The following is a 24402-nucleotide window of genomic DNA, read 5'->3' as shown; positions in this document are numbered from 1 at the left end:
TTCCTCACAGCCCCAGCTTCATCCAGAAGGTCGTCTGGAAGGGTGTCTGGTCTAATTAGCATATTACACTTTTATTATTATAGATTATTATGTATTGCATTATATAAAAATATATCTCAACATATACATAATCTTGACAGTGTATTTAAACTACATATCTTAAACCACTTCATTTATATCCTTGCTCAATCAATTATGTAAAATCCTTTCTCTTTGCCTCTGACTTCTGGTTCTCATTTCCTCTGTATAGGGAAGTATACTATGGGAATACAAATTCCAAACACCTGTTTTGTTTTTCTAACCAATTTTCTATTTCACTGCATTCACATTTGATTAAAATAGCTTAAGATAGAAAAATAGTTTCCTTTTTATTTTAATTTTTTGTTTTAAAAAGAGTGAGGAGAAAAAATGAAAATCATTTGTCACTATTCAGTATTCCTGTGAACAATGTTTTATTAGCCCATCTCTCTCCATTTGGTATATCCCTACAGTTTATCCCCACTAGAGGGCACTAGGATAGTATTTGTTTTAGGTGAGCTGTTTTAAATTAATTAATTAATTTGTTAATCCTCACTCGAGGATATTTTTCCATTGATTTTTAGAGAGAGTGGAAGAGAGGGAGGGAGGGTGTTAGAAGACAGTTTGGTAGTTCATTACAAAACTAAAAATACTCTTACCATACAATCCAGCAATTGCACTTGTTGGTATTTACCCAAATGAGCTAAAAACGTATGTCCACACATGAATGTTCATAGCACCTTTACTCATAATTGCAAAAACTTGGAAGCAATCAAGATGTCCTTCAGTAAGTGAATGGATAAACTGTAGTACATTTAGACAATGGAATATTATTCAGCTCTAAGAAGAAATGAGTTACCAAGCCATGAAAAGACATGGGAGAACTTTAAGTCCATATTACTAAGTGAAAGAAGCCAATCTGAAAAGGCCACATACTATGTGATTCCAACCCTATGGCTTTCTGTAAAAGGCAAAACGAAGGTGACAGTGAAAAAATGAAAAGATCAGTGGTGGGGGAATGGGGGTGGGGGTGGAGTAGAAGAGATGAATAGGCAGAGCACAGAGGAATTTTAGGGCAGTGAAACTATTCTGTATGATAGTATAATGGTGATGGATACATGTCATTATACATTTGCCAAGTCCATAGAATGCACATCCCCAAGAATGAACCCTGATGTAAACTATGAACTTTGGGTGATAATGATTTGTCACTGTAACAAATGTACCACTCGTGCAGAAAGTTGATAGTGGGAGAGGCTATGTGTATTAGGAGGCAGGGGATATATGAGAACTGCCTGCACTTTTTGCTTAATTTCGCTGTGAACCTAAAACGGCTCTAAAAACATCTGTAAAAAGAACATCCAGCTGTAATAAGAAATAGCATGGAGACAGGTCAGATAACTCAGGAGTACTAGTCTAAACTTGAAATCACTGAGCTAATACTCTAGGGCAGTGGTCGGCAAACTGCAGCTCACGAGCCACATGCGGCTCGCGAGCCGCGGTTTGCCGCTCTGTTGACTGATGAGTTTGCCGACCACTGACCTAGACTCTTGATTCCAATAATTACAGGCGGCTGTTGTTCCTTGTGATTAAGCCCCTATCCCAGTGGTCAGCAAACTCATTAGTCAACAGAGCTGCAGTTTGCCGACCACTGCTCTAGGGAAAAGGGTATTGGTTTATACCCATGTATACAAAAGAGCCTGTAAAACTAAGGTGCAATAATTGTCTAGCTTGTGGCTGGTGGATATGCTATCCTCAATCCTCCTTTTTTATTGTACATGGATTTTTGGCGGGAGGGTAATGGCAAAAGTCATCTTTTCCAAAAAGAATGATAACTAATACTTCTGGAAATTTATTCTATAGATGTTCTCCACATGTGTGAACTAACATATATAGAATAATAGTCGTTACAGTATTATCATGGTGATTTACAAATAGCAAAAGATAGGAAGTAATCTAAATGTCCATTGAAAGTGGACTGGTTGAATAAATATTGGTACATCTATAAAATAGAATAATGTGCTCTGGTGGTTCTGTGAGACATAGGTGATGTCTCTGTAAATGTCTTCCTTTTCTCTCTTTTTTTTTTCTTTAAAAAAATTTTTTTTTCTAAATGTCTTCCTTCTCAAGGACTTTCCTCTGCTTTGTTTTGCGGATAAGGAAGAAAAGTAGATAAAGAGAAAAGTGGATGTAATAACCTGTGAGTTGTAGTTCTATACTAAGAATTGCTTTGAACATTATTGACCATTACCTGTTACTGGCTGATTTCAAAAATTATAATTATGAACTACTTATTTGACTTCATTCTGCACACTTTGTCAGTTGTACATGTGATTATTCACACTGTTGCACAACCTAGTTTACTCAGAATCATTTATCCCAAATCTATACAGTTCTCAACTGTGTTTACTTTTTAAAATTAAAATATTGAGTTTATGACACATGTATAATTTTGTTTCCCCACCATTTCTATTTGTCTGACCACCACTACTACTATGTCCTATCATAACATTCCATACATACTTAAACCAAGCAAAGGGTGGGCTTCCATCTTTAAAAACTGTTTAGGCATTTTGGACAACACATCCTTGGCAATGGGACCTGGACATTTATCCGACATGCTAAGCAAAGTTCTCATTCTGAATTTAAAAAGGACAGCTGGAAATTTTAACAAACTATCTAAACTATTTTCTTAAAGAGACTTTCTCTGCTTCCAGAGATCTTGATTAGCCTCCTGGTCAGTCATCTAGAATCAATCCTATCTAATAAAAGAGTAATATGCAAATTGACCATCACTCCAACACACAAGATGGCCGCCCCCATGTGGTCAAAGATGGCTGCCCCCGTGTGGACACAAGATGGCTGCCACAAAATGGCTGGCAGGGGAGGGCAGTTGGGAGGGACCAGTCCTGCAGGGGAGGGCAATTAGGGGCAAACAGGCTGGCAGGGTAGCAGTTAGGCATCAATCAGGCTGGCAGGGGAGTGGTTAGGGGGTGATCAGGCTGGCAGGCAGAAGCGGTTAGGGGCAATCAGGCAGGCAGGCAGGTGAGCGGTTGGAAGCCAGTAGTCCTGGATTGTGAGAGGAATGTCCGACTGCCCGTTTAAATGGGCAGTTGGACATCCCTCAAGGGGTCCCAGATTGAAGAGGGTGCAGGCTGGGCTGAGGGACACACCCCCTGTACACGAATTTCATGCTCCGGGCCTCTAGTTCTCTACATAATTGATGAACTTGGCTTTCACTTTGGGAAGAGAGCCACCTTTTCTATACTTGCTTGCATTTTTGCTTTAAAGTCTTCTACAGCACTAGATCCTTTTGGTGTTTTAGGAGGTTTTTTTTCCTGTTCCTTTTTTGTTTTAGGATTCTTGATCTTTTGATCTTGGTTAATGGTTTTGAGTCTTTTCCTTCTGGTTTAGTTTTTGTGCATTTTTGGCTGGAGTATTTTGTACAGATTTCTTTACTGGAGCCTTTTCTTCAGCTTCTTCATCAAAATCATCATCTTGTCCTGGTCAGTGTTGCTCAGTTGGTTGGAGCGTCGTCCCGTACATGAAAGGTCATGGATTCGATTCCTGGTCAGGGCATATGCCAGGGTTAGGGCTCAGTCCCCCATCGAGGTGCATATGGAGGCAACCAGTCTATGTTTCTCTCCCTTTTTCTCTCTCTAAAATATTAATAAAAAATATTAATAAACCTTGGTTGCGGGCAATCCCCAGTGGGGGGTGTGCAGGAGGCACCTGATCGATGTTTCTCTGTCATCGATGTTTCTAACTCTCTGTCCCTCTCTCTTCCTCTCTGTAATAAAATCAATAAAATATATTAAAAAAAGAAAAAAACAGCTTCCCTTTCCTACAATGGTTGCCATTACTTAGAATTTTTTTAAAAAGTATCATCATCACCATCATCTTCATCAGCAGCAAGTTTTACATTTTTTCTGTGGAACCTTGCTACCACTTCCAGGGCAGAATGCTTCCCACATATACTTATGAGTTTCACATCCTCCTCTTCATCTTCTGACTCTGCATCTTCCTCCACAGCTACTAAGTGCTGTCCGCTAACCACACTGAACCACTCTTCAACCATAAGACCACAGGTGGTGTTATTTCAAAGCCACCAAGGGAACTTGTTGGCTATACAGACATTTTCAAAGTTGCTAGTGTTACTTTAACCTTTTGCACTCGGATGTCGAGTGTGACTCGACACGGTTAGCATCGGTAGCAGCTCATATGTCGAATTGTATTGAATGTATCAATAATTTGAAATATAAAAAAAATCCAAATAAATAAGTTTGTATGAAAAGAAACTCCAGTTTTTTATTCTACTACCGCACTTTGTAAAATCTGGGGTATTTAAAAAATTAAATCCCGAGTAGAATAAAGGAATCGAGAAAAAAGCAAGTGAGTGCAAAGGGTTAATTGGACTGCCTTCTTAATTCATTGCCTCTGCTTCAAAAATGTGCAATTTATCCTTTGTACCAGCCTCTAAACTGACCATTTTTAAAGAGAATTGGTTTTGCGGATTTGCTCATTTTTATCATTATCCACATTAAAGTGATGATCTTTGTCAGCCTTCAGTTCACAACTGAAAAGACAGTTCTGAGGCCTCAGAGGGACTTGTGTTCATGTCCATTGAATCTTCATGGGGTGATGACATGCACTTAGGTGGGAGAGAAGGTGGACGGAGATAAAGACTACTTGTTTGCAGAACAGAAACACAGGACAGAATCGCACCAGGGTTAACTGCGTTTACTTTTGTCTATTGTTTTAAAAGGCCTAAGAGAGGAAGGGATTTTTTTACCTACTACAAGGTAGTTTGGGGTTAATAAGAGTTCATTTAACAAACATGTGAGGATAAGGGCATTTCAGATAGAGTGCAAAGGTACCTAGATTTGGGTCTTTGCTCTGCCTCTTATTAGCTGTGATCTTGGATCAGTTACCTAACCTATCTATACTTCCATTTTCTCAGATAAAATGGTGATAATAAAAGTACCTACCTCACAGGTTATTATATTGTGCACAGGCCCGGTGCACAAAATTCGTGCACGGGGTGGGGTGTCCCTCAGCCTGACCTGCACCTTCTCCAATCCGGGAGCCCTCAGGGGATGTTCTACTGATGGCTTAGGCCCACTCCCCGTGGTTCTCTGCTCTCTGTGGGGCCTGCCTGCTCCTCACCATGGCGATGGGCAAGCAGGCCCTGCTGGGTGCTGTCTTCGGGCTGCGCTTGCTTGCCCCCAGGTCGCCACAGCAATGGCCAAGTAGTGCTGGGTGCTGCCTGCGGCCTGCTGACCTGCTCATGGGTCGCTGCGGCTACGGCCAAGCAGGCCCTGCTGTCTGCTGTTAAGCTGTGCAGCTGGACCCTGGGGGCAGGTCTGGCTGTGCTGCCCACCCTGGAGTTGCCGGTCCAGCCTGGCCTCCCTCTCCGGCCCTTGAAGCAGCCTCGGTGGCTACTGACCAGGCCCTCCCCCAGTGCAGGTGCGCAGAGGCCCTTATTGCCCCGCCCCCGACGCTGTGTGCGCAGCCTCCTCCTGTCGGGTCGACCCGTTATGGCATCCTGGTTAATTAGCATATTTCTTTATTTTTTATATATATGTGAGATAATACATACCAAAACTACATAGTATTTGGAATGTAGAAAGTATTCAATAAATGTAGTTCTTTTTTCCTTATTGTTATTAGAGGCATGAAGATGTGAAGCACATGACAATTTTGGAAACTTAAAGAGTTAGGTATAAATAACATTTCTTCAAGATCCAAATCTAATATTTCCTCATTGAACCTTTACAGATCCCACAAGCATTGAGCTGTGCTCCCACAGCTCTTTGCTTGTTATTGTAATTTCTCTGACTACTACTATGCCTTCCATGGTAGAAGTTGTGTATTTTCAACATATACTGAGTATCTCAATGTATCAGACATTATGCTAGGTCAGTGGTAGGCAAACTCATTAGTCAACAGAGCCAGATATCAACAGTACAATAATTGAAATTTCTTTTGAGAGCCACATTTTTTAAACTTAAACTTCTTCTAACGCCACTTCTTCAAAATAGACTAGCCCAGGCCGTGGTATTTTGTGGAAGAGCCACACTCAAGGGGCCAAAGAGCCGCATGTGGCTCGCGAGCCGCAGTGCTCGGTGAACAGTACAGATAAGGTCTCTGTCCTCTTGAAGCTTAAATTCTAGAATGGGGAAACAAAAAAATAAGTCATTTCATATAGTGGTAAGTAATAGAAGAAAATAAAAGAATGGGTTCAGAGTGTTGGGGGCAGGGCCAGACAGGATGATCGGGAAGGCCTTGAAGAGGTATCATTTGAGTTGAGACCTGAAGGATGAACTCTTTGGATTGTGTGTAACACTTTTAAATATATATATATGTGTGTATGTGTGTGTATGTGTGTGTGTGTATATATATATATATATATATATATGTATATATACATATATATATACATATATATATATATATATATATATATATATATATATATATATTATTGATTTCAGAGAGAAAGGGAAAAGGAGAGAGAGAAAAAAACATCAATGATTAGAGAGCATCATCAATCGGCTGCCTCCTGCACACCCTCTACTGGGATCCAGCCTTCAACCCGGGCTTGTGCCCTTGACTATAATCGAACCCCACTTCAGTCCGCAGGCTGACGCTCTATCCACTGAGCCAAACCAGCCAGGGCGTGTGTAACACTTTTAATACCTCAGCTCCAACCACTCAGAGTCTTGATTATGTTCTTGATCATTTCCTTCAGGTTACCTTAGAATGCTGAATTTAGTTTGTACACACGTTGCATATTTATTTATGTTTGGCTGTAGCTCTTCTGCTTTCCCTCCCTCTCTCCACAAGAGTGAGCTCTTGAGCTGACTTTCCCCCCATAAGTTAGTGAATAAATTTATTATTTTCTTTTTAATTTAATTTTAAATGTTTTTTAAAATTGATTTTAGAGAGAAAGGAAGGGAGAGTGAGGGGTTGGGAGAGAGAGAGAGAGAGAGAGAGAGAGAGAGAGAGAGAGAGAGAGAAACATCAATCAATTGCCTTCTCATACACACCCTGACTGGGGACCAAACCAGAAATTTTGTCCTTAAGTCTGAAGTCCATTAAATTGAGGTCTATGCCCTGGCCAGTGTGGCTCAGTTGGTTGAGCATCATCCCGTGCACCAAAAGGTTGCTAGTTCAATTCCCAATCAGGGCACATGCCTGGATTTTGGGCTCGATTACCAGTAGGGGACATGCAGGAGGCAGCCAATCAACGTATGGCTCTCAGATTGATGTTTCTCTCCCTCTCCCTTCCTCTCTCTCTAAAAAAAATTTTTTTTTAAATTGAGGTCCACAAAATCAAGGGTTTACTGCAATAGTAAATGAAGCCATGGATATAGGAAAGAGAATGTTTTGAGTGAAGAGGAAACAGAGATTAGAATCTTCAAGGGCTCCTATATTTAAGGGACCAGAAATGGCGGAGGGGAGGGAGCTACAAAGGAAACTAAAAATGAAGGTATTCTGGAGAGCAAAAAAAGATGGATATAATGTTAGGAAAGCCAAGGGAAGAGAGTCTTTCAAGGAAAGGTTATTAATAGTGTCAAATTCCTGAGAAGTAAGCTGAGAAGTCTCCATTAGATTTAACAACAAGGACATAGCAACTTTGGCATAAGTAGTTTCAGTGGATTGCAGAAGGCAGAATGTAGTAGATTGAGGAGTGAATGGAAATATAGAATTGAGGATATAGTGAGCTTAGAAAGCCACAGAGTTTCTCTCTGATATAAGTACAGAGAACAATAGCTGAAAGGGGAAGGTGGCACATTTACTTATTTTTTGGAGATGGGAGAACCTGAACACATTCTGTGCTGATGGGAAGAAGTCAGTAGAGGGTGAGAGAGAGGTTGAAGAAACACAAGTGAGGGGATCATTGATAGAAACCAGTCCCTTAGAAAGTGAGAGAGAATTTGACCCAGAGCACTGGTTGGAGGGATTAGATTTTGATGGTGTGTTAGTCTACTCAGGCTGCCATAACAAAATACCACAGACTGGGTGGCTTAAATAACACTGTGTTTTCTGGAGGCCAGAAGTATAAAATCAGGAGCTATCAGGCTTCATTTCTGGTGCGGCCTCCCTATCTGGTTTATAGATGGCTGCCTTCTTCCTGTGTCCTCACATTGCCTTTCCTCTGTGTGCCACAGCGACAGAGTCTTTTCTGGTGTCTCTTTCTCTTTATGAAAATCCCATTTGATTAGGACTCCACCCTTAATGGCCTCATTAGCCTTAATTACTTTCCTATAGGCCCTGTTTCTAAGCATAGTCACATTGGGAGTTAGGGCTTCAATATACAAATTTGAGGTGATACCATTTGGTCCATAACAGAGGAGAAGAGAGAATCCTCTTCCATTAAAACAGGAGGGAGAGCCCTAACTGGTTTGGCTCAGTGGATAGAGTGTCGGCTTGCGGACTAGAGGGTCCCAGGTTCGATTCCGGTCAAGGGCTTGTACCTTGGTTGTGGGCACATCCCCAGTTAGGGGGTGTGCAGGAGGCAGCTGATTGATGTTTCTCTCTCATTGATGTTTCTAACTCTCTATCCCTCTCCCTTCCTCTCTGTAAAAAAATCAATAAAATATATTTTAAAAAAATAAAACAGGAGGGAGATAAAAGGAGATTGATACAGGCAAGGTTTTCTCTGTGAAAAAAGGAGTGCAAGCAATGTACTGACTGTAAGGGATAGATGTTTTTTTTGTTGTTTTTTTTTCGTTTTTTTAAATATATTTTATTGATTTTTTACAGAGAGGAAGAGAGAAGGATAGAGAGTTAGAAACATCGATGAGAGAGAAACATCGATCAGCTGTCTCTTGCACACCCCCCACTGAGGATGTGCCTGCAACCAAGGCACATGCCCCTGACCGGAATCGAACCTGGGACCCCTGAGTCCGCAGGCCGATGCTCTATCCACTGAGCCAAACCGGTTTCGGCAGGGATAGATGTTATAGTTGTGTATTTGAGAAGAGTAGAGAACATTTAGTAGCTGATGTGGAGAAGGGGAAGAATGACTGAGGAGGGGAACATGGCGGAATTACTAGGTTGTGTTGACCTATCTGTGTACCAGGCTGGTTTTCAGCAGAGCAGCCCAAGCACAGGCATGACTCTTTAGTAGCGGCAGTCTTCCATGTGTGAATATCGCCTTTTAGAAATCTTCATTGTGTAAGATCTCTCTCACCCAGGGGTAGACTCATGTTAACACTACAGTGTCAGCACTGCTTTAAGAAGATTGAATTATCTTCCACATTCTTTGTTACTGTTATTGGCAGGAGATTTTGACTAGAGCATCTTTACCTAGTAGAAAATTATACTTAGTAAAATCGAGGTGATTATGGACCTCACAAGGTATTTACAGCATCTGTAGGCAAGAATTAGCTCGCAATCTTTAAAATCAGAGTAAATTTGTCTTGGAATTATTCAGAGCAAGTGATGAACAGCACAGCTGATTCCCATTATTCTCAGATTCTGTATTTACAAATTTGCCTACTTGCTAAAATTTACTTGTAACACCAATATCAATACTTGTAGTCGTTTCCATAGTCATTCATGGCTATGTGCACAGAGTGGCAGAAATTTGAGTCACCTAGCATGTGTCTATTCCCTGCTTAGGTCAGACAAGGCAAGCTCTGCCTTCCTGTGTGAGCTCTCATCCAGTGTCCTTTCCATTTTCTACTTATTGCCACATTTTCTGCATTTTTGTGTTTTTTTCTTGGTGATTTCACTGTTTTGGCTTTGTTGTTGTTGTTTTAGTTTAACAGACATTTATTCCTTTAGTTGAACAACCTCTACACACAAAATAAATGGTTTGAGATTTTTGAGTGGGAAGGAAGTTAGGTCTTAAGAGATTTTGAGTTTGCTACATGTTTTCTAGAAATCATTTAACGGAGCCTTTTAAGGCCACTGATGGCCTTGGCCAAAGGGAAAGGACGGTGATTTCTCTATTTAAAATGTCCCCCAGATGTAGTGCTGAAATGATGTCTAGTATTCCTAAGCACAAAGGAGTCTGTAATATGCTTTATAGAGAAAATGTGTGTGTTAGATAAGCTCCGTTTATTTAGTGCCTAAAATGTAAAAAAGACAGACAATACTAAGCACTGGCAAAGATATGAGGTAACTGGAACTGATATTCTGCTGGTAGGAGTATAAATTAGTGCAGGTACTTTGGAAAATTGCTTGATATTACCTAACTGAACATATGTATACCCTATAACCCAGTAGTTCCACTCCTAGATATATATCCAACAGAGATATTTTCATTTTCCTATGGGTAAGACATACACAAGAATGTTCACAGCAACAATTTTTTTATGGCCCCCAAACGGAAAACAACTTTCAACAGAATGTATTCAATAAATTATGAATATTCTTGCAATGGGATGCTTTCCGGCAATAAAAATTAATGAACTACTGCTAAATGCAACAAACTTGGATAACTCTTAGAAACATATTGAGCTGAGGGGAAAACAGGTACTTAAGAGTGCATCTTTTATGATATTTACATCAGGTTCAAAAACAGGCAAAACTAAAAAACAAGGCAAAACTGATCAGTTGAGGGTAATAACTTAGAGGGAGGTTCTAGGGTGCTGGTAATGTTTATTTGTTTTCAGAATTTTTTATTGATTGATTTTAGAGAGAGAGAAACGTTGATTTGTTGTTTACTTATGCATTTGTTGATTGATTCTTTTTTTAAAAATTTTTTTATTGATTTTTAGAGAGGAAAGGAGAGGAGAGAGAGAGAGAGAGAGAGAGAAACATCGATGGGCTGCCTCCCGCATGCCCCCTACCTGGGATCAACCCTGCAACCTGGGCATGTGTCCTGACAGGGAAATGAACCAGCAACCTTTCCGTGCATGGGAAGACTGCCCAACCAACTAAGCCACACTGGCTAGGGCTCATTGGTTGATTCATGTATGTGCCCTGAGTGGCAATCAAACCCACAACCTTGGTATTTCGGAGATGAAGCTAGGGCTGGTGCTGATAATGTTCTATTTCCTTATCTGGGTAAGTGGTTACATAGGTGTGCTGACTTTTGAAATTCTATCCAATTGTAACTTTTTTATTGGTGTACTTTTTTTATAGGTAAGTTATGCTTCAATGAAAAGTTTATTTTAATAAAAGAACATAGTAAGAAGTCCACATTCTACATTTATTTAATGGCATTATGTTTCATTATTTTACCCTATACTGTCCAATCCTTCCCACCTAACTCCCAACCTTGATAAAACTGAGAGCCCTGAATGTAAATTCCCTCTCACTCTTATTCTGGTTGTTTCAGAGTTCAGAAAGAAGTTTCCAAGTTTAAGCTTGATCTCTGTGAGGATGGTTTTACCTAAAGGTGCTCACTGTGCAGCAAACTGAACTCTGACCTGAGTGGAGCTCTATTAGCTGTCTCAGGGAAATTGAGGGTTTAAGTCCACACTCCACTCCCAGATTCTAAAGGACTTAAGAGGGAGTGGAAAAAGCGGCTGGCTTGGTACCTGCTTTAGTGTACTGTAGTGTCTGTATTGCTTAATTGTGTTTTTTTAAAATATATTTTTATTGATTTCAGAGAGGAAGGGAGAGGGCTAGAGAGATAGGAACATCAATGATGAGAGAGAATCATTGATTGGCCATCTCCTGCACACCCCACACTGGTGATGTTGTCCACAACCTGGGCATATGCCCTGACCGGGAATCGAACCGTGACCTCCTGGCTCATAGGTCGATGCTCAACCACTGAGCCACGCCAGCCGGGCTGTATTGCTTAATTGTTTACTTGAGAAACAGTGATTGGATTAATGAGTGGCAAGGATGTACATTTAGCTATACTAAGCAGACTTTTGTTAATAGTCATATTTCTATTTATGGCTTTGTTAGTTCTTACTCTAGAGAGAATAGAAGGGAGGAAGGAGGAGGAGGAGGAGAGAGAGAGAGAAACATTGATGTGAGAGAGAGTCATTGATTGGTTACCTTCCACAGGTGCCCCTACCTGGGCTGGGGAACCTGTAACTGAGGTACGTACCCTTGACCAGGAATCGAACCCTTGACTCTTCTGTCCATGGGCCAACACTCTAACCACTGAACCAAGCCGGCCAGGGCATGCTAGCTGTTTTTAAGTCATTTTTTCATTCAGCTCATATTCGTTGGTTGTTTACTATGTATTAGGCACTTGAAATGCAGAAATAAGACATATAATCTTTGCCCTCAAATAGCTTGCAGTTCTAGTGTGGAAACAGGCAAGTGATCAATTATAGTGTCAAAACGGATACCAGCCCTAGCTGGTTTGGCTCAGTGGATAGAGTGTCAGCCTGCAGACTGAAGGGTCCCAGGTTCGATTCCAGTCAAGGGCACATACCCAGGTTTTGGGCTCGATCTCCAGTAGGGGGCGTGCAGGAGGCAGACAATCAATGATTCTCTCTCATTGTTGATGTTTCTATCTCTCTCTCCCTCTCCCTTCCTCTCTGAAATCAATAAAAATATATTTTAAAAAGAAAACAACTGATACCATTATGTGCTATGATAGAGATCAATCTTGGTGATTAGTCAGTAACACATAGAATTGTTTCTTAACCTAGACCAGGAGCTGGAAATGTGTACCTAAGAAAGTTAAGCTAAGGTAAATTTTGAAAGAGAGAGAGAGAGAAAGAGCGTGAGAGAGAGACTGTGTGTGTGTGTGTTTCAGAGTGAGGATGTGGGGGAATTCAGAGAGTGAAGGCTTAGGAGGTATATAGATGGCAAGTCATGATTTTTCATGCTAAGGAGTTTGGATTTTGTTTTGAAGATGGTGGGGAGCTGTTGAGCAAGGAAGTAATGTGATCCAGATTTGAAAATGATTGTGCTGATGATAATCACATAAAAAGAAGTTAAATCAATAAACTGAAGTAGTCTTTTACAAGGATGGAATTATCTAGGCCCTTGTCAAAATGTAGTCCCAGAAGTATTGCTATTATTTTGAGAGCTGTTAAAACTAGAATCTTGGGACCTATTCCATACTTACTAAATCAAAATCAGCATTTTAACAAGATCTACAAATAATTTGTAGGCACATTCAAGTTTAAGAAGCATTGATTTAGATGGATATTATGAAGGTTAGACTTTAGACAGCTGGTGTGAAGAAAAGACAGATTGAAGAGATGTTATGGAGTACATGTTCTCAATCCCTCTCCTCACAAGTACATACCAGGTGCCCCTACTCATCCTTTACCTTTCAGCTTAAATGGAGCTTCTCTGATGCCACATTCCCAATACACATGATTGCCATATACTCCCATAGCACCCTGTACTTACCTTATCACTTCCTCATACTTTTCTTGTACTGTAATTCCTTATTTAATTGCCTGTGTTTCTCCCTAGACTCAGTTCTATGAGGTCAGAGATGTCTTTCTATGCTGCCCAGCACATGATAGGTACCCAATAAATATTTGTGGTTTGATTGAATGAATTCACTATGTATAAGAAGAGAAGATGGATTTGGGTGTGTTGGGGGATGTACCCATTATATTTATTAATAGTAATGGTAAATTTTAAATAGCACCGACATGTTTCAGGCACTGGTCTGCGTGCTTTATATGTATTAATTTATTTGATCCTCTCAGCAATCCTATAAGGGTAGATATTCTTTTTTTTTAACTTTTTGTTAATGTAGTTGTAGTTAGATATTATTTACATTATTAAAATACATTAAATTTTTTGCTTTTTTATTTTTAATTTTTCAATTAGAGTTTACATTCAGTATTATTTTGTATTAATTTCAGGTGTACAGCATTGTGGTTAGACAATAATATACTTTACAAAGTGTTCCCCCCAAAGAGGTAGATAATCCTAATATCCTCTTTATAGATGAGAAAATAGGCACAAGGAGGATAAGTAATTTGCTTCAGGTTATATAGTAAGTGGTAAGTCAAGATTCAAACTATATAATCTGGTACTACTCTGCTACGCCTGGTTTTGGGAAAAATAGCTTCCTGGCACTGTGCTAAGGGTTTCTATATATTTCTTTTTTTCTCTCTCTCTTTTTTATTTATTGAATTTATTGGGGTGACATCAGTTCACAAAACCATACAGGTTTCAAGTGTACAACTCAATAACTCAATAAAACATCGTCTGCACGCTGCATCGTGCGCCCATCGCCCCAAGCAAAGTCTCTTTCCTTCCCCATTTCCCCCCCTTTGCCCATCTCCATCTACTCCCCCTTTCCCTCAGGCTATCACTACACTGTTGTCCGTGTCTATGTGACACTTATATGTTTTTTGGCTAATCCCTTCATCTTTTTTCATCCAGTCCCTCCTCCCCTCTGACAGCTGTCAGTCTGTTCCATGCATCCATGAGCAAAGGCAGTTTAAAGAGATCATATAATTCTCAGGACGGGGCATGCATTTCTAGTTGTCAGTCTAGGTGATGGTAGTGCAAAGCCCCCGAGGTCACCAGCAGCGGCATGTTAGTGAGGGTGTGGGGCCTGCGGCATCCTCCTGCAGCTGCAGCTCCACTCTGCAAATTTGTGGTAGTGCTTCTCGGATTCTTGCAGGCTTTTGGCTGGACCGTCTCTTGCTTTGCTCTGAGATCTCTATACTCGGTTTCTATGTATTTCTATATGTTATTTAATCTTTAAAACATCAATGTGAGGAAGATATTATTATCTTATTTTACATTAAGGATACAGAGGCTCAAAAAGTTATATAGCGTAATATATGGTAACGGAAGATTTAACTTTGGGTGGTGGGCACACAGTGCAATGCACAGATCTTGTATCATAGAAATCTATACCTGAAACCTGTATGATTCTGTTAACCAATGTCACCCCAATAAATTTAAGAAAAAAAGTTGCATAGCTTACTAAAAGATACACAGCTAGTAAGTGATGGAGCACTTAAAACCCAAGTCTTTAACCCCAAGGCTATCCAACTCTAAACCCTGTAGTCTTTATCAGAAATGGTGATGCCTACATATGGAGTCTAAAATACCTGTGGGATATGAAACTTAAGATTACTGGGGAACTAACAGGTAGAATGCCTAACATTTACGTAGGGTAGGGGAAGACTGAATTACAGTTGCTCTGGTAGCATTAGCTTTCCAAGTTTGAAGAGGAAAGGGAGACTTGAGGCCTAGCAATTCCAGCCAGCCTCCTAATGCCCAGGTGGAACTTTGAACTCAGGAGATTAAGAACCTTAGCCTCTACAGTAAGCTGTAACTTAGGTGACTAAGGAATAGTTATTGCTTTTTCTTATGGCCTCAGAGAAACCAGATGGATTAGGAATGTTGAATGTCAAAACTGGAAGGAACCAGTTCTGATCTTCCCCAGTCCACTCTTACTCATTCCCCCTCATTTTATAGTAAGGAAACTGAAGAAGAAAGTAATTAGATGACTTGCCAAGGTTTAATAAAACCATTAGCAACAGGCCAGGAACAGAGGACGGGATCGAATTCTTGTGTTCTTTGCCCTGTGCCTTATGACTCTCTAGGTTGAAGATTTATCACTTCTTGTTTAAAACTGTTCTGCAATTATACTTATTTCTTTACCACTGCCTGTTTCTTCTTGACTTTGATTCCTGGAAATATTAACTTCTTGTCCTTTCCCCTTCAGCTCTAAGCATATACTCCCTGGCAAGTCTGGCTTGCCTTCATTAATAATGATACTGCTATCAAGATACCACTGGTAGGAACACATTGGCACACAGAACTTCAAATTGTTCTTCTTCTTGGGGTGAAAATGTGATTCTTTTGAGCTGTACACACATTCGTTAATTTTTATAAAGCAGAAGACTGCAGGAGTGGGTGCAGTTTGTGTAACTTTTTATGACGTTGCAAACTCCTCACCTAAATGTTAAGGATGATTATGATAGATAATCATGTGCAGTGGTGTCACCCCTGCCCTTGTACCTTCTAAGGTACATTATGGTAAAATGAAATTAGACTGGAAACACGATTATAACTAGCACTTATACCTATACATTATGCCTTATACAGTCCTGCTCAGTTAATAGACCTTTAGTTCTATAACAGCTACTGTTTTTACTTTTGTTTCAGCAGGTGAAGACTGCACGGCATGGCAGCAAAGAGCTGCCATCTTAGTTTTGTTACAGAAAGGTATAGTGAGCCGAAACCGGTTTGGCTCAGTGGATAGAGCATCGGTCTGCGGACTGAAAGGTCCCAGGTTCGATTCCGGTCAAGGGCATGTACATTGGTTGCGGGCACATCCCCAGTAGGGGGTGTGCAGGAGGCAGCTGGTCGATGTTTCTCTCTCATCGATGTTTCTAGCTCTCTATCCCTCTCCCTTCCTCTCTGTAAAAAATCAATAAAATATATTAAAAAAAAAAAAGAAAGGTATAGTGAGTCTGCAGTTTTCAAATTAAGTCTATTTTCGTTAAAACCTACATTAAAACAAAAAAAAATCACAACTAAAATGACATTTAGGCCCTGGCTGGTGTGGCTCAGTTGGTTGGGTGTCATCCTGTATACTGAGAGGTTGCCAGTTTGATTCCTGGGCAGGGCACATGCCTGAGTTGCGGGCTCAATCCCCAGTAAGGGGTGTGCAGGAGGCAGCTGATCAATGTTACCCTCTCACTTCGATGTTTCTCTCCCTCTCCTTTCCTCTCTCTCTAAAATCAATAATAAAATAATATTTAAAATGACATTTAGTTTAGTTTTCCAAAGTGATATGTATTTTATCTTTTTTAAAAATATATATTTTATTGATTTTTTACGGAGAGGAAGGGAGAGGGATAGAGAGTTAGAAACATCGATTAGCTGCCTCCTGCACACCCCCTACTGGGGATGTGCCCGCAACCAAGGTACATGCCCTTGACCGGAATCGAACCTGGGACCCTCCAATCTGCAGGCCAATGCTCTATCCACTAAGCCAAACTGGTCAGGGCGATATATATTTTATCTTTATTGTTTAAAATAATTATAGATGTCTGCTTTGTGGGTCCCCCCCCCCCCATTGACCCTCTCCTCCTGGCACCTGCTTCTCACAAGCCTTTGCCACAGTATTGTCTGTGTCCATGGGCTATGCATATATGTGTATAAGTTCCCTGGTTAATCTCTCCCCCCGCACCCCACCCAACCCACCCCTACCTTCCCTCTGAAATTCATTAGTCTGTTCATGGTTCTATGTGTCTGGGTTTATTTTGTTCACTAGGTTCCACATACAAGTGACATCATGTGATACTTGTCTTTCTCTGACTGGCTTATTTTGCTTAGCATAATACTCTCTAGGTCTATCCATGCTGTTGCAGATGATAAGATTTCTTTCTTTTTACCACCGCGTAGTCCATTGTGTAAATGTACCACAATTTTTTTATCCACTTATCTGCTGATGGGTACTTTTGTCTATTTCCAAATCTTAGCTATTATAAATTTCACTACTTGAACATAGTGGTGCATATATTCTTTCTGATTAGTGTTTCAGGTTTCTTAGGATATATTCCTAGAAGTAAGATCACTGGGTCACATGGGAGTTCCATTTTTAATTTATTGAGGAAACTCTATACTGTTTTCCACAGTGTCTGCACCAGTCCACTTTCCCACCAACACTTGTCTTTTGTTGCTGATAGCCATTCTGACAGGTATGAGGTGATAACTCATTGTTGTTTTAATTTGCATCTCGAATAATTAGTGACTTTGAGCATTTTTTCATATGTCGCTTGGCCTTCTGTATGGCCACTTTGGAGAAGTCTCTATTTAGACCCTTTGCCCATTTAAAAAAAAATATATATAATAAATAATATATATATATATATTTTATTTATTCAGATAGGAAGGGAGAGAGAGATAGAAACATCAATGATGAGAAAGAATCATTTACTGGCTGCTTCCTGCATGCCCCCTCCCCCCCGCCCCCAACTTACTGGGGATCAAGCCTACAACCTGGGCATGTGCCCTTGACCAGAATTGAACCCGGGATCTTTCAGTCCGCAGGCTGATGCTCTATCTACTGAGCCAAACTAGCTAGGGCCACAGTTTTAAATTGGATTGTCTTTCTTCCTTTGGTTAAGTTGTATGAGTTCCTGATATATTTTGGAAATTAACCCCTTATCAGAGGTGTCATTTGCAAATATGTTCTCCCATGCAATGGGCTCTCTTTTCACTTTGTTGATGGTTTCTTTTGCTGTGCAGAAGCTTTTTATTTTGACGTAGTCCCATTTGTTTATTTTCTCTCTAGTTTCCTTTGCCCTAGGAGATATATCGGTAAATATATTGCTACGAGAGATGTCTGCTATTTTGCTGCCTATGGTTTCTTCTAAGGTTTTTATGGTTTCACGACTTACATTTAGATCTTTTATCCACTTTGAGTTTATTCTTGTGTATGGTGTAATTGGTGGTCTAGTTTCATTTTTTTTCATGTACCTGTCCAGTTTTCCCAACACCATTTATTGAAGAGATTGTCTTTACTCCATTGTATGCTCTTGCTCAAATATTAATTGAGCATAATGGCTATGGTCAATTTCTGGGGTCTCTGCTCTGTTCCATTGATCTGTATGCCTGTTCTTGTGTTAGTACCAAGCTGTCTTGATTACAGTGGCTTTGTTGTATAACTTGATACCTAGTATTGTGATTCCTCCAATGTTGTTCTTCTTTTCTCAAGATTGCTTCAGCTATTTGGGGTCTTCTTTGGTTCCATATAAGTTTTTGGAATGTTTGTTCTAGATATGTGAAATAGGCAGTTTGTATTTTAATAGGGATTGTATTGAATCTATAGATTGCTTTGGGTAGTATGGACATTTTAATGATGTTGATTCTACCAATCCATGAACACAGTATTTTTTGACTACAGGTCTTTTACCTCCTTGGTTAAGTTTAATCCTAACTATCTTAATTTTTTTTGTTGCAATAGTAAGTGGGATTGTTTTCTTAGTTTCTCTTTCTGAGAGTTCATTATCTATATATGCTGAGTGGCCAGATTATTATGATCTCTGAACGCATAATAATCTGGCCACTCAGTGTGTGTGTGTGTGTGTGTGTGTGTGTATACATACATATATATATATATATATATATATATATATATATATATATATATATTTATATATATATATATATATATATATATCCTATCTAATAAAACAGTAATATGCAAATTGACCGTACCTTCGCTATGCCCACAGCCAATCAGAGCGAACAAGATGGTGGTTAATTTGCATATGCTGAGGGAGGGAGGAGTGAAGAAAGCAGAAAGCATGGCAGCTGCGCGGGTGGGCGGCGGCGCAGCTGTGGAGCACGTCGCCATGGTTGCCTCTGAGGCGGTGGCGGGCAGTGTGAGCAGCGGTAACACAGCCACAGTGGTGGCGGCGGCGGTGGTGGGTGGGGCACACAGTGGAAGCGGCAGGCGGGGCATGGCGGGCGGTGTGCGAGGCCGTGGTGGCCTTGGAGGCGGTGGTGGCTGTGGGCGGGGCATGGCGAGGCGGGTGGCGCGTGGTGGGGCGGGTGGGCAGGTGGGGCACGCAGCAGCAGCACGAAGGGCCGAGGAGGCGGCAGCAGCGTGCGCAGCAGGTCGGGGTGATCAGAGGCGGCGGCAGCGCATGGCCACAGAGGCAGCTGTGTCAGCGGGCGCAGAGGGTCAGGAGCTGAATGGGCAGGGCGCCTCCCGCCCGTCCCGCCCACCCAACCCAGCCCGCCTCGCCCCACCCGCCGCAGCGGGAGAGGTGGGGGGGTGGGAGGGAAGCCCGCCAGAAGTCTTGCAGGAAATATTCCTGCAACGGGTCCCTAGTATATATGTATATATGTATATGTATATATATATTAGAGGCCCGGTGCATGAATTCGTGCATGGGTGGAGTTCGGCCAGCCTGGCCAGAAGGAGGGGACATGGGCAGTTGGCCGGCCTGCCTGCTGGTCGAACTCCTGATTGAGGGGACAATTTGCATATTAGCCTTTTATTATATAGGATATATACTGAGTGGCCAGATTATTATGCATTCAGAGATATATATAAAAGCCTAAGCAACTGTTAGGAATGTTCGATAGGTCTCTATGACAGTGCACTGATCACCAGGAGGCAGATGCTCAACACAGGAGCTGCCCCCTGGTGGTCAGTGTGCTCCCACAGCCAACCTCCTGCTGTCCCTCCCCGCAGCCGGCCGGCCCTTATCAGCCCTGATTGGTCCCAATTGCTGGCCAGGCCAAGGGACTCCACTCGTGCACTAATTTGTACACCAGGCCTCTAGTTGCTATATAAAAATGCCACCGGTTTCTGGGTGTTTATTTTGTATCCTGCTACAAATTCATTTATTCAATCTAGTAATTTTTTGGTGGAGCCTCTAGTACAGTATCATGTCATCTGAGAATAATGACAGTTTTACTTCCTCCTTTCCAATTTGAATGCCTTTCATATTTTCTTCTTCTCTGATCACTGAGGCTGGAACTTCCAGTACTATCCTACCTAATAAAAGCGTAATATGCAAATTGACCCTAACTCCGCTACACCCACAAGCCATGTCCACAAGCCAATCAGGAGCAAATGTGCAAATAAACCCAACCAAGATGGCTATAGCCACAGAGAGCGGGAGGGAGGCTTGGGTTTCCCCAGCAACAGAGGAAGCCAAGCTTTCCGCCTGCCCTTGCCATCCTAAGCCTCCACTCAAGGCTACAAGTTTCAATTATAGAAGATAGATAAATCCCAGATACCAGGGCCTCCGCTTGGGTCGACAGGGGGCGTGGCCGGCCTGCAAACCACCACAGGCCCCTCACCCAGGCCGCCCCACACCCCAAGGGAACCCCCACCCTGATCTGGGATACCCTTCAGGGCAAACCAGCCGGCCCCCACCCGTGCACCAGGCCTCTATCCTAGCTAATAAAACAGTAATATGCAAATTGACCATCACTCCAACACAAAAGATGGCTGCCCCCATGTGGACACAAGATGGCCGCCACAAGATGGCCAGCAGGGGAGGGCAGTTGGGAGGGACCAGGCCTGCAAGGGAGGGCAATTATGAGTGATCAGGCCAGCAGGGGAGGGCAGTTGGGAGGGACCAGGCCTGCAAGGGAGGGCAATTGTGGGTGACCAGGCCGGCAGAGGAGGGAAGTTGGGGGAAAATAGGCTGGCAGGGGAGCAGTTAGGCATCAATCAGGCTGGCAGGGGAGTGGTTAGGGGGTGATCAGGCTGGCAGGCAGAAGCGGTTAGGGGCAATCTGGAAGGCAGGCAGGCGAACAGTTGGGAGCCAGCAGTCCTGGACTGTGAGAGGGGTCCCAGATTGGAGAGGGTGGCAGGCTGGGCTGAGGGACACTCACCCGCCCTGTGCATGAATTTCGTACACCAGGCCTCTAGTATTGAATAACAGTGGTGAAAGCAGACATCCCTATCCTGTTCCTGTTCTTAGGGGAAATGGTTTTAGTTTTTGCCCATTGAGTATGTTGGCTGTAGGTTTGTCATATATGGCCTTTATTATGTTGAAGCATGATCCCTCTATTTCCACTTTGCTAAGAGTTTTTTTTTATCAAAAAAAGGGTGTTGGCCAAAACCGGTTTGGCTCAGTGGATAGAGTGTCAGCCTGCGGACTGAAGGGTCCCGGGTTCGATTCTGGTCAGAGGCATGTGCCTTGGTTGCGGGCACTTCCCCAGTGGGAGGTGTGCAGGAGGCAGCTGATCGATGTTTCTCTCTCATCGATGTTTCTAGCTCTCTGTCCCTCTCTCTTCCTCTCTGTAAAAAATCAATAAAATATATTAAAAAAAGGGGGGAGGGTTGGATTTTGTCAAATGCATTTTCTGCATCAATTGACATAATCATGTGATTTTCCAATTTGTTTATGTGATGTATCACCTTTATTGATTTGCGAATATTGTACCAACCTTCGATCTCCGGAATAAATCCCCCTTGGTCATGGTGTATGATCTTTTTAATGTATTGTTGGTTTCAATTCGCTAATATTTTCTTGAGGATTTTAGCATCTATGTTCATCAGGGATATTGGCCTGTAATTCTCTTTCTTTGTAGTGTCTTTATCTGGTTTTGGAATTAAGCTAATGCTAGCCTCGTAAAAAGAGCTTGGAAATGTTCCTTCCTCTTGGATTTTTTTTTTTTTAATAGTTTGAGGAGGATAGGTGTTAGTTCTTGTAAAACTTCCCTGTGAAGCCAGCCGGACCAGGGCTTTTGTTTGCTGGAGTTTTTTTTATTACTGCTTCAATTTCATCAGTAGTTATGGGTCTATTCAAGTTTTCAGATTCTTCCTGATTGAGTTTTTGGAAGATTGTACTTCTCTAGGAATATGTCCATTTAGTCCAGGTTAGCCAGCTTGTTGAAATATAGTTGTTCATAGTATTTTTTAAATTTTTTATTTTTTAGGATCCTTTGGATGTCTGTGGGGTCAGTTGTTACTTCTCCTCTTTCATTTCTGATTTTGTTTATTTGAGTCCTCTCTCCTTGTTTCTTGATGAGTCTGCTAAAAGTTCATCAATTTTGTTTATCTTTTCAAAGAACCAGATCTTGGTTTTGTTGATCTTTTGTATTTTTTTTAGTCTCTACATCATTTAGTCCCACTCTGATCTTTATTATTTTCTTCCTTCTGTTTACTCTGGGCTCTTCTTGTTGTACTCTTTCTAGTTCTTTAAGTTGTATGATTAGATCTTTTATTAGAAGTTTTTCTTGTTTTTTGAAGTAGGCCTGTAGTGCTGTGAACTTCCCTCTCAGGACTGCTTTCACTGTGTCCCATAGATTTGGGGTGTTGTGCATTCATTTTCATTTATTTCCAGGAATTTATTTTACTTCTTTCTTGATCTCTTTGGTAACCCATTCATTGTTTAATAACATGCTATTTAGCCTCCAGGTGTTTGAATGTTTCTGAGTGTTTTTATTATAGCTGACTTCTAATTTCATGCCATTGTGATCTGAGAAGATGCTTGATATGATTTCAGTCTTCTTGAACTTGCCACAGCTACCCCAACGTTCAGAAATAATGTTGTAATTAAGGATTAAAACCCCAGCAAGGACTCATCACAAATAAGTTATAGCTGTGGTCAGTAATATAACATGTATATGTAAAATAATGTTCCAAATTCTATAAAATGGACATAAATGTATTAAACATATTAATTATGAAAGTTACTCCCAGAATGTTATAAGATATACATACAACATAAAAAATTTGACAATTCCTTAAGCTCTTACTATATGCCAGGTACTGTAAGCAAATAAAAGCTGGCTAAGCTCCTGAAGAGCCTGGAGTCTAACCAGGGGTGACACGTGTACATAGAAAAAATAACATGAGGAAGAGTGAAAACAGTGATGTGACCAAAGAACAATATTAGAGGAAAGGGAGATTGCTTTTTTCAGTTACATTTCATCGCAGAAGCATCATTTGAGCTGAATCTTAAAGAATTTTAATAAATAAAGATGATGGAAGTGAAGGCAGAATGAATGCATTTCAATTTGAGAAAATGACCTGAGCAAAGGGCATTGAAGTGGGAAAGAACATCTGTAAAATAAAGAGGTAATATGCAAATTGGACCTAACGGCGTCACAGTAACGACCAATTTGCATATTGACAGACCAGCAGGAGGCTGCGCGTGCAGCAGTGAGCGGGCGACTGGAGCCAAGTTCTCAGAGGTCTGAGAAGAGTGCCTGACAGGAGCCCGGACTGCAAAGAAGGAAAAGGAAGCAGCCACGGGGAGCTCTTCCAATCCCCCTGTATGGACACCTTATCCCAGCTCCTGCATCCCCGGGGGGATGGGGAGAAGACCCAGCCTCAGGGGTAGCCGCAGCCCGCACCTTGAATTCCTGATCTCTTCCCCTGCTAACCCCGCCAGGAGTGCCCACAACAATAGCACGCCAGCGACCACCCGTCAGTGCCCCTGAGGCACCCGGGGCCTGTGGCCCGCTGCTGCCGGGCCCCCTCCCCTGGGGCTGGGCACACCTCTCCTCCCTACAACTCCAGACCTGGGTGGAGGCAGGCCTATGCAGCCCCCCAGGGTCAGATCCATCTCCCCACCCCACCCCCCGCCCCCCGACAGCAGCAGCACCGTCTCTGCAGTGGAAGCGCACTGAACCTCACTGGGGGCGCGGCTAAACCCGCCCTCCTAGCCTGCCTGGCCTCACCCTAGCCTGACCCCACCCCACTCCAGGAGATTGGAGCTCCACCCTGAGCATGTACAGCTGCGAAACAGCCACATACAATTTAAAGAATGGCACCAAGCCGAAACCGGTTTGGCTCAGTGGATAGAGCATCAGCCTGCGGACTAAAAGGTCCTGGGTTCGATTCTGGTCAAGGGCATGTACCTTGGTTGTGGGCACATCCCCAGTAGGGGGTGTGCAGGAGGCAGCTGATCGATGTTTCTCTCTCATTGATGTTTCTAACTCTCTATCCCTCTCCCTTCCTCTCCCTTCCTCTCTGTAAAAAATCAATAAAATATATTAAAAAATAAAGAAAGAATGGCGCCAAGCGGGGAGGTTTGACAG

The 24402-nt window shown here is 41.9% G+C and overlaps 1 protein-coding gene and 1 pseudogene across 2 annotated transcripts in view; one reads left to right on the top strand and one right to left on the bottom strand.

Moving 5' to 3' along the window:
* The window catches only part of AHCYL2 (adenosylhomocysteinase like 2), a 179578-nt gene that overhangs the window by 94524 nt on the left and 60652 nt on the right, over window positions 1–24402 (top strand). The gene's annotated exons all lie outside the window — the stretch shown is intronic.
* Window positions 3223–4666, bottom strand: LOC129151499 (nucleophosmin-like; annotated as a pseudogene).

The sequence above is a fragment of the Eptesicus fuscus genome, chromosome 14 (assembly GCF_027574615.1).
Source record: "Eptesicus fuscus isolate TK198812 chromosome 14, DD_ASM_mEF_20220401, whole genome shotgun sequence".
Lineage (NCBI taxonomy): Eukaryota > Metazoa > Chordata > Mammalia > Chiroptera > Vespertilionidae > Eptesicus > Eptesicus fuscus.
Note: the sequence above shows the minus strand (reverse complement) of the source record. Positions and strands in the feature narration are given on the sequence as shown.